This window comes from Myotis nattereri (assembly GCF_964212035.1).
Source record: "Myotis nattereri genome assembly, chromosome: 3".
NCBI classification, from domain to species: domain Eukaryota; kingdom Metazoa; phylum Chordata; class Mammalia; order Chiroptera; family Vespertilionidae; genus Myotis; species Myotis nattereri.
In genome coordinates, this window is record NC_138077.1 from 77767589 (window position 1) to 77781167 (window position 13579).

Here is a 13579-nt window from a genome sequence, read left to right on the forward strand (position 1 = left end):
GTATAAGGCATTCTATGAAAAAATTACTCAAATCATACTTTTATAGATTTCAAATGTTCATTTAAAAATATTATTCCTAAAAGGATCAGTACCAAATAGTCTGAGATTTAAAAGTTAGTAATATTTTCAGGAAGCCAAAAGGAAAGAAATCTTTCTATAGCTCTCTAAAATGCTTTTCCTCTGTTCCTGGAATACAGAGTATTTATGGTCAATGAATATCTAGAAAATTATCAATGGGGAAATGTCTAGAAGGATCAACTGGTCTTCTGAGAAAGTATGTAGCACAGAGCAGGCATTTAATAAGTACGAGGTGAATAAATAAATGATTCTTGAATTAACTAAAATCAACAAAGGTAGGCTGAAATATAGCATTCCCCAATACATTAGAATTCCATCTTTAAGGAAAAGTCTAGGAGATAGATAATTCAAGGTTTAATAAATAGGCTGAAAGTTTAATAAATGTGAGCATCATAGCATCTTAGAATAGCATGGATAAATACAACATTCAAAAGAGTAAAACAACAACAAAGAGTTATTGTTTTACACAGAGGTAAGTGACCTTAAGAATGCATTGCCACACAAGATGTGAATATATTCCTGAATGGTTTGAGATATATGTAAGATTGTCAGTAACTATTCTGATTTATAACTGTGAATAAATACCATTATCGCAGGGATGGCACATCCTCAATACAGCCAACGTGACGTTATTTACTATGGAATTATAAAGTGCAGAAAATATTAGTTGGATCCCTAATCGTTATTCTTATCAAGTTATAAAACATAGTAGACCTAAGAGCATGTCATTTTTATCTATTTAAAATTTTTTTCTGATTATAAAAATAATACTCATTATAGATAATTTGAAATAGAGAAAAATACAAAGAAAAAAGTGATCTATAATTTCCATTGCACAGAGCAAGGTAGTATTAAGATTTTGGTGTTTCTGTGCTTCCTTTCCTTTACATTTATATATGAATATTTATTTAGAAAATTAGGGTTATTCCATATATAAAACATTATATTTTTAATGTCTTATATAATGTTTTATTTTCTTATTTTTTTAAATATATTTTTATTGATTAAGATATTACATATGTGTCCTTATCCCCACATTCCCCCTACACCCTCCCCCGCTCATGCCCTCACCCCTATTTTCTTATTTCTATATAGTGTTTTATTATGTCTAGTTTACCATTACATTAAATATTCCAAGTAAACACCATTTTTATTGATTACACAATTTACTGACCAAATGTTTACCTATTAGGTGTTTTGAAGTTTTCACTATTATAAATGAAATTACAATGAACATTATTCTATGTAAGTCTTTGTTTGAGGTACTTATTATTTCTTTCTTCTGGATTCATGGTTACTAGTCATAGATTATGAACATGTAAGAATTTCCTTTATCTATTACCAAATTTATTTTTCAGTGATTGCATCAACTTATATTTCTGCTGGAATGCAATTAGGTTCCCATTTTAGTGTTTTAGAGAAGACTGTATATTATCATTTCTTTTCTATTATGATTGATAAAAATAAAAAAGCCTTTATAACTGTTTCAAATGATGTCTCTCTAATTAGTAATAAAGTCAAATATTTTTAATTTGTTAAAAATTGTATTTTTAATATTTTGCTATTCCTGTCCTATTTTTCTAGGGATTTTTCCTAACTTGTATAAGCTCTTTATATAATAAAACTATAGGAAGATTATCATATTTATTGCAATAATTCCCCATTTTATGCTTTAAATTTGGTTTTATTCATGTTTTTGACATGTAATTGAATTTACCAAATTTTATTCCTTTTGATTTCTCCAAATTGTTTTGATAGCATTTAAATTTCTTAAAATTTCTTTATGCACATGCACACATAAATAACTTTATGTTGCATGCATAAATGGTATTATAAGTAACCTGGAAGGTTGTTTATATAGCCTTTTAATTTTTTTCCCCTCCTTTCTCTCTCTCTTCCCTACTTCCATCCCCATCACTCCTCGTCTCTCTAACTTCACCCCCTTGATATAAATACCTTGTAAATAGCCTTCGTTTGCCCCAAACCATTTTATTTTTAAATATATACTTAGCTAGTACTGGAGATGGTAAATTGCTAAGAATATGCAAATGAAAACAACCTTTAAAATTTTTTTTCTTGTGGTAAAATATACATAACATAAAATTTACCATTTTAACCATGTTTAAGTATATAGTACAGTGGCATTAAGTACATTTATATTGTGCAACCATCATCACCACCCATCTCTAGAAATTTTCAACTTCCCAAACTGAAACTCAGTTCTCATCTTATATAATCAAAGCCTAATATACTAAGTGTCCAACCATTCATATGACTGTTGACCAGTTGCTATGATGCTCTGACTAATAGGTTAGCTTGCGGCTGGGGTCCAGTGATCAGGATTGGGCGAGACAGGCTGGACACGCCCTGGAGACCTCTCACAGTCCCTCCCCAACCCCTATTATGCACCAGTGGGGTCCCTCGGCCTAGCTTGTGCCCTCTCACAATCCAGGACCCCTCAAGGGATGTCAGAGAGCCAGTTTCAGCCAGACACCCGAAGGTCAGGCTGAGGGATAGCACCAGTGCATGAATCCGTGCACCAAACCTCTAGTTAAACAAAACCCCATTCCCTCTCTCCCTGACAACCACCATTCTACTTTCTGTCTCTATGAATTTGATTACTTTAATTCATGTAAGTGAAATCATACAATATTTATCCTTTTGTGTCTAGTTTATTTCATTTAGCATAATGTCACCAAAGTTCATCTATCTTTTAACATGTATCAAAATTTCATTTCTTTTTATGGCTGAATAATATTCCTTTGCATGTAATAGCATATAACACATTCTGTTCAATCATTCATCCATCAATGGACATTGCAGTTGTCTATTGTGAATAATGCTGCTGTATATGAAAATAGTCTTTTAGACAACATTGTTAATCAGGATATATACAGTCATTGAAATTATTTGGCAATGCTCTACCAATTGCTGATACTTAAATTAAGAGTCAGCTTTACCTAAACCATATAGAAGAAACCATATAGAAAAACATTTCTTCCAAGACCTCCCATGTATCTTTGTGCATCTAATCTGATGTTTTTCTTGAAAATATGCTGGAAAAAATGTTAAAGTAGCTAAAAAGGTAATAGCTTCAGGAAATTAATACTTCCCCAGAATTGGTTCTGCGCCAAAATCCATGTGACATGTGAAAGCAATATGGAAGATGTTCCTCGTCCTTCTGGGCTAGACAGAGATAAATGGTTCAACTGGGCATATTATAAGTTAGTATCTCATTTCTCCACAATATTTTTTCTCAACAGAGAGGTCAATAATGGCTGGAGAAAAATCATACCATGAACAATGAGTTTATCCTCACAGGATTTACAGATCACCCAGAGTTAAAACCCTTCTCTTTGTGGTGTTTTTGCCATCTACCTTATCACCATGGTAAGGAATCTAAGCCTGATGATATCAATTTCAAAAGAGCATAGTCTTTACACACCAATGTACATCTTTCTGGGCAACCTCGCTCTTGTGGACTCTTGCTGGGCCTGTGCCATTACTCCTAAGATGTCAGGGAACTTCTTTTCTGAGAACGGAATGGTTACCCTTTATGAATGTATTTTATTTTCTCTGCACTGTTGAAATGGCAGACTGCTTTCTCCTGGCGGCCATGGCCTATGATCGCTATGCGGCCATATGCAGCCCACTGCGGGACCACACCATGATATCAAAGAAACTCTGCATTCAGATGACCACAGGGGCCATGATTCATAGAGGGCTTCTATTCAGGTTAGCTCTCTGTGGATCTAACCACATCAACCACTTTTATTGTGATATTCTTCCTTTATACAGACTCTCCTGTGTTGACCCTATGTCAATGAACTGGTGCAATTTGTCTTTGCAGGCTCAATTCAAGTCGTCACCATAGGTAGTGTCTTAATATCTTACCTCTACATTCTCTTTACTATTATCAAAATGAAATCCAAAGAGGGAAGGGTTAAAGCCTTTTCTACTGTGCATCCACTTTCTGTCTGTTTCGTTATTCTACGGGTGTACATTAGACAAAATTTGCTTGAAGGAGGAGACAAAAATATACCAGCTGCTATTTTGTTTACAATAGTAGTTCCATTACTTAATCCTTTTATTTATAGCCTGAGAAATAAGAAAATAACAAGTGGCTTGAGAAAAATCCTGAGGAAAAAAGGATCTCAAGGAAGTTTGAAAAAAAAAGGCACCTACTGCATCATAATGACAAGTGCAGAAAAAAACTTCCAGGTGGAATTGCACAGAGAAAATCACAAATCCTATCTAATAATAGACAAACATGGTAACTGACCATACCTTCACCACACTTCACATTGGCTAATTAGGGTGATACGCAAATTAACTGCCAACAAAGATGGCAGTTAACCGCCAACAAAGATGTCAGTTAATTTGCATATGTAGACAAATGCTGGGAGGCGAAAGGGGAAGGATGGAAGAAGCCGCCTGCCGCTGATGGTGATCGGAAACCCAGGCAGCAGGCAAGAGCCGGGTGGCAGGGCAAAGGCGCAAAGGAGTAACTGTGCTAAATCTTAACTAAAAAATAACAAAAAATGAGAATCAAACTGAATTCATTCAAGAAACAAATTAGTATGTTGCCAAGCTCATAGAATGGGTCAGCATCAGGGATTTATCAGAATCTAGAAGAACACTGAAACAAGGAGAAAAAATAAAATAATTGTCAGACCAAAAAAAAAAAAAAAGAAATAAAACCAACAATCTTGGAGCATGAACACTCCAAAATCCAGGGTTTACTATACTTGTGATTTTAACCCGTCTAACTACAAAACCTACACTCTTGATTATTGCATGAAAACTCACAAAAGGTCATCCAGGATTGCACAGAAGTGTTTTGCTCGTGCATTGCAGAACAGCAAAGTACTTTTTAAAATTTATGTTTATTGTTGAAAGTATTACAGATGTCCCCCATTGACCCCCTCCTCCTCACTTGCACCTCCTCCCTAGGCCTTCACTGCACTATTGTCTGTTTCCATGGGTTATGCATATATGCATATAAATTCTTTGGTTAATCTCTTCCTGTTCGCCCCCCGTCCCCTTTCCCTCTGAAAATGGTCAATCTGTTGCATGTTTCCATGTCTCAGGGTCTATTTTGTTTTTCAGTTTATTTGTTTATTAGATTCCACATATAAATGAGATCATGTGATATTTATCTTTCTCTGACTGGCTTATTTCGCTTAGCACAGTGGTCGGCAAACTCATTAGTCAACAGAGCCAAACATCAACAGTACAACGATTGAAAATTCTTTTGAGAGCCAAAATGTTTAAACTTAAACTATATAGGTAGGTACATTGTTATTAACTTAATTAAGGTACTCCTAAGCTGGCCTTTGCTAAAAACATCCTCAATCTGATTGAAGTACTTTCGCTGAGGTCAACCCCTTCCAACTCTCCCATCCACACTCATTTTGTATACTTGTTTCGTCTATCTCCTTTCATTCATCCTCTCTATATGTCCAAACGATCTCAACATACCTTTCTCAATCCTCGACACTACATCTTCTTTCACTCCACAACGTTCCCTAAAATTAACTTAATAAACTTTACTTAAAGTTTTAAGTCTTAGTTAAACTATAGGTACATTTAATAAAACTTGATATCATACTTAATAATGTTATTTATTGATAAAATTAAATTCCTTACAATTTACCTTACAATATCCATAAAATTAAATCATGACAATGACTGACAAACACTAATGTGAACAATGGCCTTGCATCTCCTTGGAAAGTTTGGGTAAGTCAGGTTTGTATGTTGTTGCCCGCACGTGGTATTTTGTGGAAGAGCCACACTCAAGGGGCCAAAGAGCCGCATGTGGCTCGCGAGCCACGGTTGGCCGACCACTGGCTTGGCATAATCCTCTCCAGATCCCTCCATGTTGTCTCAAAGGGTAGGAGATCCTTTTTTTTTTTTTTTACTGCAGCATAGTATTCATTGTGTAAATGTATCACATCTTTTTTATCCACTCATCTACTAATGGGCACTTGGGCAGCACAGTACTTTTTAAAAAAATTAATTTCCAAGATTTAAAAATCAGGAGAATATTTATAAAAGCAAGTTTTAAGTTCTCTTAACAAGTAGGGAGATCTGACAACAATTAGGTTTTTTCTTTATGCTACCTGCCTGGCCCCTCTGAGCATTTAAATATGTAAACTTATGTGACAAAATACTACCTCTCATCATTTTTCATTATTTCAATAGTCAGTTGCAGTAAAAACATTTACTAAATTGCTATTTTAAACTAAAAAAATAACGCTGATTTGAAAAATGTCTTACTGTCTCAGCTCACCTTTTATAGTGAAAATACTAAGCAATGAAAGAAATGACCAAAATAGCCCAAAAGAGGTAAATACATTTAGTTTTTAAAAGGAAAATCAGTAGACAGTTGACTATTGAATGTCAGTGTTTTAAAAAAACAGTATTAAAAAGCTATTTCAGTTTTACTGGGCAGGAGGTTTAGGTATGAACTTCATAGAAATATGGTGGGACAAGAGTTAATACAATTTATCTTAAACAAATATTGTTATCATTTTATTAACTATGAACTTACTATTTTACCCAGCTTAAAGTATCTTCATCTCTTTGTATTATAATTTTATGTTTTGTTTTTCTTGGTGATTTAATTCAATCCCAGGAGACAGAGAACAAAACTAGTTAGTCCTGTTTACAATATTAACAAAAAAGGCAATTCTTTTTCCATACAGGAGCAAAAGCCAAATTCTAATGTGGGAAAGAGTGTATTATCAAATTAATATGTTAGTTTAGAAGAAATGCATCATTATATAATGATATTACTTACAGATATTTTTCCTTTAATACTTCCTTTAGAAGATAAGGATAAAAGAAGATGTATGAAATAAAGGAAAATTGACCAAGATAAAAATGTAAAACTTTCTATGAAGAGAAAAGAACTTCTGGGAATTTATTTTTTAAAAACAGGATATATGCACCTGAGTTGAACTAGTTCCTCATAAAACCAGAGAGGGAACGTGAGAAAAGAACACCCTTTGGTTGTGACATTCCGATAGGGCAAGTTAGTTCATATAACTTAGTGGTACCTAAGTTTACTAGTATGTACACATAGGGGTAGGGGAGAGATGTTGGGCATGTTTACAATAAATCTGGAACATAAATGAGTTACTTGAGATTACCACAGGATAAAAAAATTTAAAAAAAACACAGGACAAAATTGATCTATTCATCCCTTGAAGACAATTATATTTAGACTAGCTCTATGAGTAGACAAAGTATTATAATTTGAGGAGCCCCAAACTATTCTCCTGATCAAAATATTTCTTCATCTCTATAGCAACGACATATTCCATCATTAGAATGTTGAAATAAACATGTTGAATAGATTTTATTTTTCTTGCCAAATTAGCAAGAGCATGATTGATGACTAAGTGCATTATTCATGGACTAAAAATGAAATGTGTTACTCTTCCATATTAAAGAAAATGATTTGTGTTTCTGTGCTTTGAGTGGCAGCCCATGTTCCACGTGACTCTCGTGAGGGCAGGAGTCCGATGTGCGTACCAGGGCCAATGCAATTCCTGACACCAGCTGAGATGCTCAAACCTTAGGCTAAGAAAGAAAGAAGGGAGAAGAGCAAGAAGAAAAAATTAAGATTAAGGTTTTAAAAGTCTAGGTGTTAAAACAGGAACAACTTACTTGGAAGGTATGACTCCTTATCTCAGTAGCACAAATCAATTCAATAGCTGTTCAGTAGGAAGGAGCCCAGAGGAAAGAGGCACAGATCTAGGAAGCCATTACTCTCACACACTCCAAAGGCCAGATAATGCCCTAAATGTGAATCTAGAAATCTAGGGGCAGACTGAGAACCTTGAATTGTACAGGAAGAGGCAGAACTAAAAGTGGGAGGGCCCCAACACTAGTTATCTGCTCAGTTTGATGTTGACTAAACTAGGAATGTGACTCTCCAAAAATGCATCACCTGAGCACTCTCTTAGCCTTACACTGGGACAAGAAACAAATGTGAAGACTGAAATTTCTCATGACAAGAACTCTTGCAGAAGCAAGCTCTGAGCACCAAAGAGATGAAATCTTTGGCATAATTTCCTCATTCCCCTGAAGGCTGTCCTCCTTTGTAACACTCTCCACTGTGTACTCCTCATCCCTTCCTACGAAGCGAGTCAACTTTTTTCCTGTCATCCCAGGAAAGTATGTACTGAGTTTTGTTCCTCTTAGTGTAAGAAATGACATGAGGTAACACAGTAAAAAAAATTTCATAAGATTCTTAGAAATTCATCTAATATAAGATATTAAAAAGAAAAGAAAATTGTATAGGATATTTATAGTTCATGCAATATAATTGACATAGTGAACTAAAAGGAACTTCATTCGCTACAGTGTTCCTCACTCTCATAATTGTTGTTTATTTAACTTTATATTTAAATATGAAGTCCCTGTATATAGGGAAATACTAATTTTTTGAGCTAGATTACTCTCTTCCTGAGGAAATATACATCAAGAATATAACTTACTTCTTTGAAGCTCAAAATATATTAGAGATGTGTATATGCATGTATTTACATCTGAAAAATGAGTATTGTGGGTAATCAGACTTAAAAGATTAGCTCATACAGTCAACAAAATACTCAATGGGCAAATCTAAAACCATTTTCCCTAAAAACAGGAACAAGACAGGGATGTCCATTTTCACCACTCTTGTTCAACATAGTTCTGGAAGTCCTGGCCATAGGGATCAGACAAGAAGAAGAAATAGAAGGCATCCAAACTGGAAAGGAGGAAGTAGAACTCTCATTATTCGCAGATGACATGATATTGTATATAGAAAACCCTAAAGACTCCATAAAAAAACTACTAGATTTAATAAATGAATTCAGAAAAATAGCAGGATACAAAATTAACACCCCAAAATCCATAGCATTTTTATACACCAATAGTGAATTCTCAGAAAGAGAAACTAAGAAAACAATCCCATTTACCATTGCAACAAAAAAATTAAGATACTTAGAAATAAACTTAACCAAGGGGGTAAAAGACTTGTACTCAGAAAACTACAGGACGTTGAAAAAACAGATAGAGGAGGATATAAACAAGTGGAAGAATATACCATATTCATGGATTGGTAGAATCAACATCATTAACAAAGAAGAACAAAGTTGGAGGAATCACAATACCAGATATCATGTTATACTACAAAGCCACTGTACTCAAAAGAGCCTGGTACTGCCACAAGAACAGACATATAGATCGATGGAACAGAACAGAAAACCCAGAAATCGACCCAAGCCACTATGCTCAATTAATACTTGTCATAGAAGGCAAAAGCATACATTGGAGCAGAGACAATCTCTTCAATAAATTGTATTGGGAAAATTGGACAGGCACATGGAAAAAATAAAACTACACACCAACTTACACTATTCATAAGAATAAACTCAAAATGGATAAAAGACTTAAATGTAATATGTGAAACCATAAAGGTCCTAGAAAAACCATAGGCACCAAAATTTCAGACATCTCTTGCAGCAATATGTTTATTAATACATCTCCTAGGACAATGGAAACTAAGGAGAAAATAAACAAATGGGACATTAAAATAAAAAGCTTCTTCACTGCAAAAGAAACAATCATCAAAATAACAAGAGAGCCCACTACATGGGAGAACATATTTGCCAATGATACATCTGATAAAGGGTTAATATCCAAAATATATAAGGAACTTATACAACTTAACAAAAGGAAGACAAACAATCCAATTAAAAAATGGGCAAAGGACCTAAATAGACAGCTCTCCAAAGTGGACATACAGAAAGTCAAAAGACATATGAAAAAATGCTGAAAGTCACTAATCATCTGGGAGATGCAAATCACAACAACAATGGGATATCACCTCACACCTGTCAGAATGGCTATCATCAACAAATCAACCGACAAGTGTTGGAGAGGTTGTGTAGAAAGGAGAACACTAGTACACTGCAGGTGGGAATGCAGACTGGTGCAGCCACTATGGAAGACAGTATGGGGTTGCCTTAAAAAATTAAAAATGGAACTCCCATTTGACCCAGTCATCCCACTTCTAGGAATATATCCTAAGAAACGTGAAACACTCATCAGAAAGAATATCTGCACCCCTATGTTCATAGCAGCGCAATTTACAATAGCTAAGACTTGGAAACAGCCTAAGTGCCCATCAGCAGATGAGTGGATAAAAAAACTATAGTACATTTATACAATGGGATAAAAAAAGAAAAAAAAATGTTACTATTTGCAACAGCATGGATGGACCTGTAGAGTATTATGCTGAGTGAAATAAGCCAGTGAAAGAAAGATAAGTACCCCATGATCTCACTCGTATGTGGAATCTAATGAACCAAATAAACTGATGATCAATAATAGACCTAAAGTCATAGAAGCATGAACAGACTGTTGAACCTCAGAGGGAAGGCAGGGGAGGGTGGATGGGAAGAGATCAACCAATGAACTTGTATGCATATATGCATAACCCATGGACACAGACAATGGGGTGGTAGGGCCTTGGGGGGAAGGGAAAGATGGGAGCAGGCTGCAAGAGGTTAATGGGGAAAAAGAGGACTTATCTAGTACTTTCAACAATAAAGATTAAAAAACATCATTGAGGACAAAAAGTCAGTTACATAATCTAAATATAAATAATATAAATAATAAATATATTTATTATTCAATTAATACTTACTGAGCATTTTATTATATACAAAGCACTGGCTAAGCATATTGTGTACTATGATCAAAGCCAGACAAGATTTCTTGTCCCAGGAGTATTAAGTAGCCCAGTGGAAGAAGATATTAAACAAAAATCATAAGATTTAATAATGTTTAACTAGACTTAAATGTAATTCATCTAATTATTGGTTAAATTTTATCAGAAGTTCCACATTCCAAATTGAGATGTTAGACCCCTGTGCAGGATCTTGTCTAAAAATGGATTTGTGGTTTTTAGCTCATCATTCTCTTCAAGGAGCACCTCGGGGATTTATCAGAGTTTGGAGAATTAGGAGACAGACATTCTCTGGAGAGATTTACTGAAGGCTCTGGGCTTTTTCCAAGGCCCAGCCACTGTGGTGAGGAGGGGGCTTGCCTCTCGCTTTATTAAGACAGGTGAGAGAGGTTTTACTAAGAGAGCTTGACACATGACCCTGGAGTTTGAGAAACCCATGGAAGAAAATCTAACTCACTTTTGAAATGTCAGTAGATGAAAGGACTTAGCTAGATGGTCTGAAACAGAACCAGCGATACCCCAGGGTAAGCTGGGAGAAACCCACATTCTTACTGTCCAGGTATCTATTAGCCTCTTGTTTCTTGGAAGGCTGAATGTCTTTCCCATAGAAGGAGCCAATCAAGGTCCCTGTAAAAGAGAATTCCTGTACAACCTGAGAGTAATATGATCTCAAAACAGAGGAAACAGCCTGCCAGGAACCCTAGGTTTCGAGAGGAATGGTAAGCAACAGGTGAAGGAGAGACATTGCTTTCACTTGTTAAAAGAACTGCAGTCTAAAGGTCTGTAGAGAGGTCTCTAAAAGACTCCCCAAAGTAGCCCTTAAAAGAGTCTTTGTAATTGAGCCTGGGCCCTCTATAGCCTCAAGGTGAGATGACAACTGTACCAGACACATAAATAAAACTACTTTCCCCTAATCTACTCTTCCCAGAATTTGACCATAGAGGGGTCAGAAACAGTAACTGTCCGTGTAGAAGAAAGGGACTGAGGAAAGAAGAAGCTGGCCAAGTCCCCTCCCCTATTGTATGTAGGCCTCCCAGCTAGAGGCAAGCCTACCCCAAGAGAGGAAGGACTTTTAGCTTTGGTGTTTTCATTTTAATATTCCACTAACTGGCCTGAGAGTGACTGTTAGACTAGACTGAACTTTTTCACATCCCCCTTAAAGAAGACAACTTCATTAATTATGAAGCGACCCCAAAACCTACCTTAGATTTTATTAAAATTTGTGAAGACAGGATCCATGGAGTTAAAAAGGAGTGATGACAAATAGAGTCACTCTCAACCTTGGACTTTACTGCCTATCATACTCAATTTCAGAGTTGCTGTGAAAAAATATGAGGGAGAACTAACTCAAGAAAGATGATCAGGGAAAACTTTGCTAAGGAAATACATGCTAAACTTTGATTATAACAATAAATAGAAATTAGCCAGGTAAAGAAGTGGGTAGGGAAGTAGAGTGGTAGGTAAAGTCAGAAACAGGAAAAAATCTTTTGAAAGCCTGTGGTATAAAAGAGCATTGTTGTAGAGATTATGACTGTATCATAAATTACTCCAAAATGTAGTGGCATAAGACAAGACGACAACAATCTTTTACGGTTCTGTAGGTTGATTGGGCTCAACAAGGTGGTTCTTGATTGCAGTCTCACAGGATTATAGTAGATATTGGCTGGGTCAGAGTCATCTGCAGGCTCAGCAGAGCTGGACATCCAAGAAGGTAAATACACATGGCTGGAAGAGGATCTTGGCTGTCAACTGGGAGCTTAGCTTGGGATTTTGACTGTAGCACCTACAATGGGCCTCTCCATGTGGCATGGGCTTCCCAGCATGGCAGCTGGGTTATGAGACAGAGCATCTCACAAACCAAGTGTTCCAAGAGAACCAATCTGAAGTCAATTATAGCCCTATGTGACCTCGTAGTATCACTTCAACAAAACTTGAATGGTCAAAGCAATCACAAGCCGGCCTAGATTCAAAGGAAGAGGACAAAGAACCCCCCTTTCAATGAGAGGATGATCAAAGAATTATAGGGCCATGTTCTTAACTGCCATTGCATGGCCCACTGGGTAAACTCAAAGGCTAGTGTGTCTAAAGTACAGAAATTGTTAGTGAGGGTGTCAGGCCAGCTTGCAAACTATCCTAAGAATAATGGAACAGAATTAAAACATTGTTGATAAATAATTATCAAGAATAATGTAGAAGGTCATTGAACCAGGAATCTCATTTTATTCAAAAGAAATAAATGGTTTGTTAAACACCTACTATTAATCAAGATAAACACTATTTCAGTAATCAAGAGAGAATTGCATAATACTGAGCTGATTTCTTTGGGAACAGGGCCTGATTGAAAATGTATAATCAAATTTCCTGTTGATGAAAAGTTATTTCTTGATGACTATGCCTTCGAAATAAGAGGCACTTTCATTTTTATATCCTTTAAATTTAAAGGTACTCATGCTTCCCTCCATTTACTGGTATTAAACTTGTAACTTTATCTAACACTCTGATTTCATTGTAGAACTGTACTTTATAAATACCTAGTACAGACAGAGATACATTGACTCCATCAAGCTTTTCCGATAGTGTTATATTGTATTTACTTCTGAATGCAACAAGTCAACAAAAAAATTTAAACATTTTCTAGTATAGCACTTATGAAATATGCAAAAATCACAAAAAAACTAAGTGATTGAGTTAAATTTACATGTGGCATCACAACTGACAAAGAACTGAACCCAATTCCTCTTCCAGCTCAGG

The 13579-nt window shown here is 35.6% G+C and overlaps 1 pseudogene across 1 annotated transcript; it reads left to right on the forward strand.

Moving 5' to 3' along the window:
- Positions 1-241: 241 nt before the first annotated feature.
- On the forward strand, positions 242-12085 carry LOC308515395 (olfactory receptor 5K1-like; annotated as a pseudogene). The gene is made up of 4 exons: positions 242-310; positions 3363-4299; positions 11051-11171; positions 11991-12085. The product of its transcript is annotated as an olfactory receptor 5K1-like (transcript).
- Positions 12086-13579: the final 1494 nt, after the last annotated feature.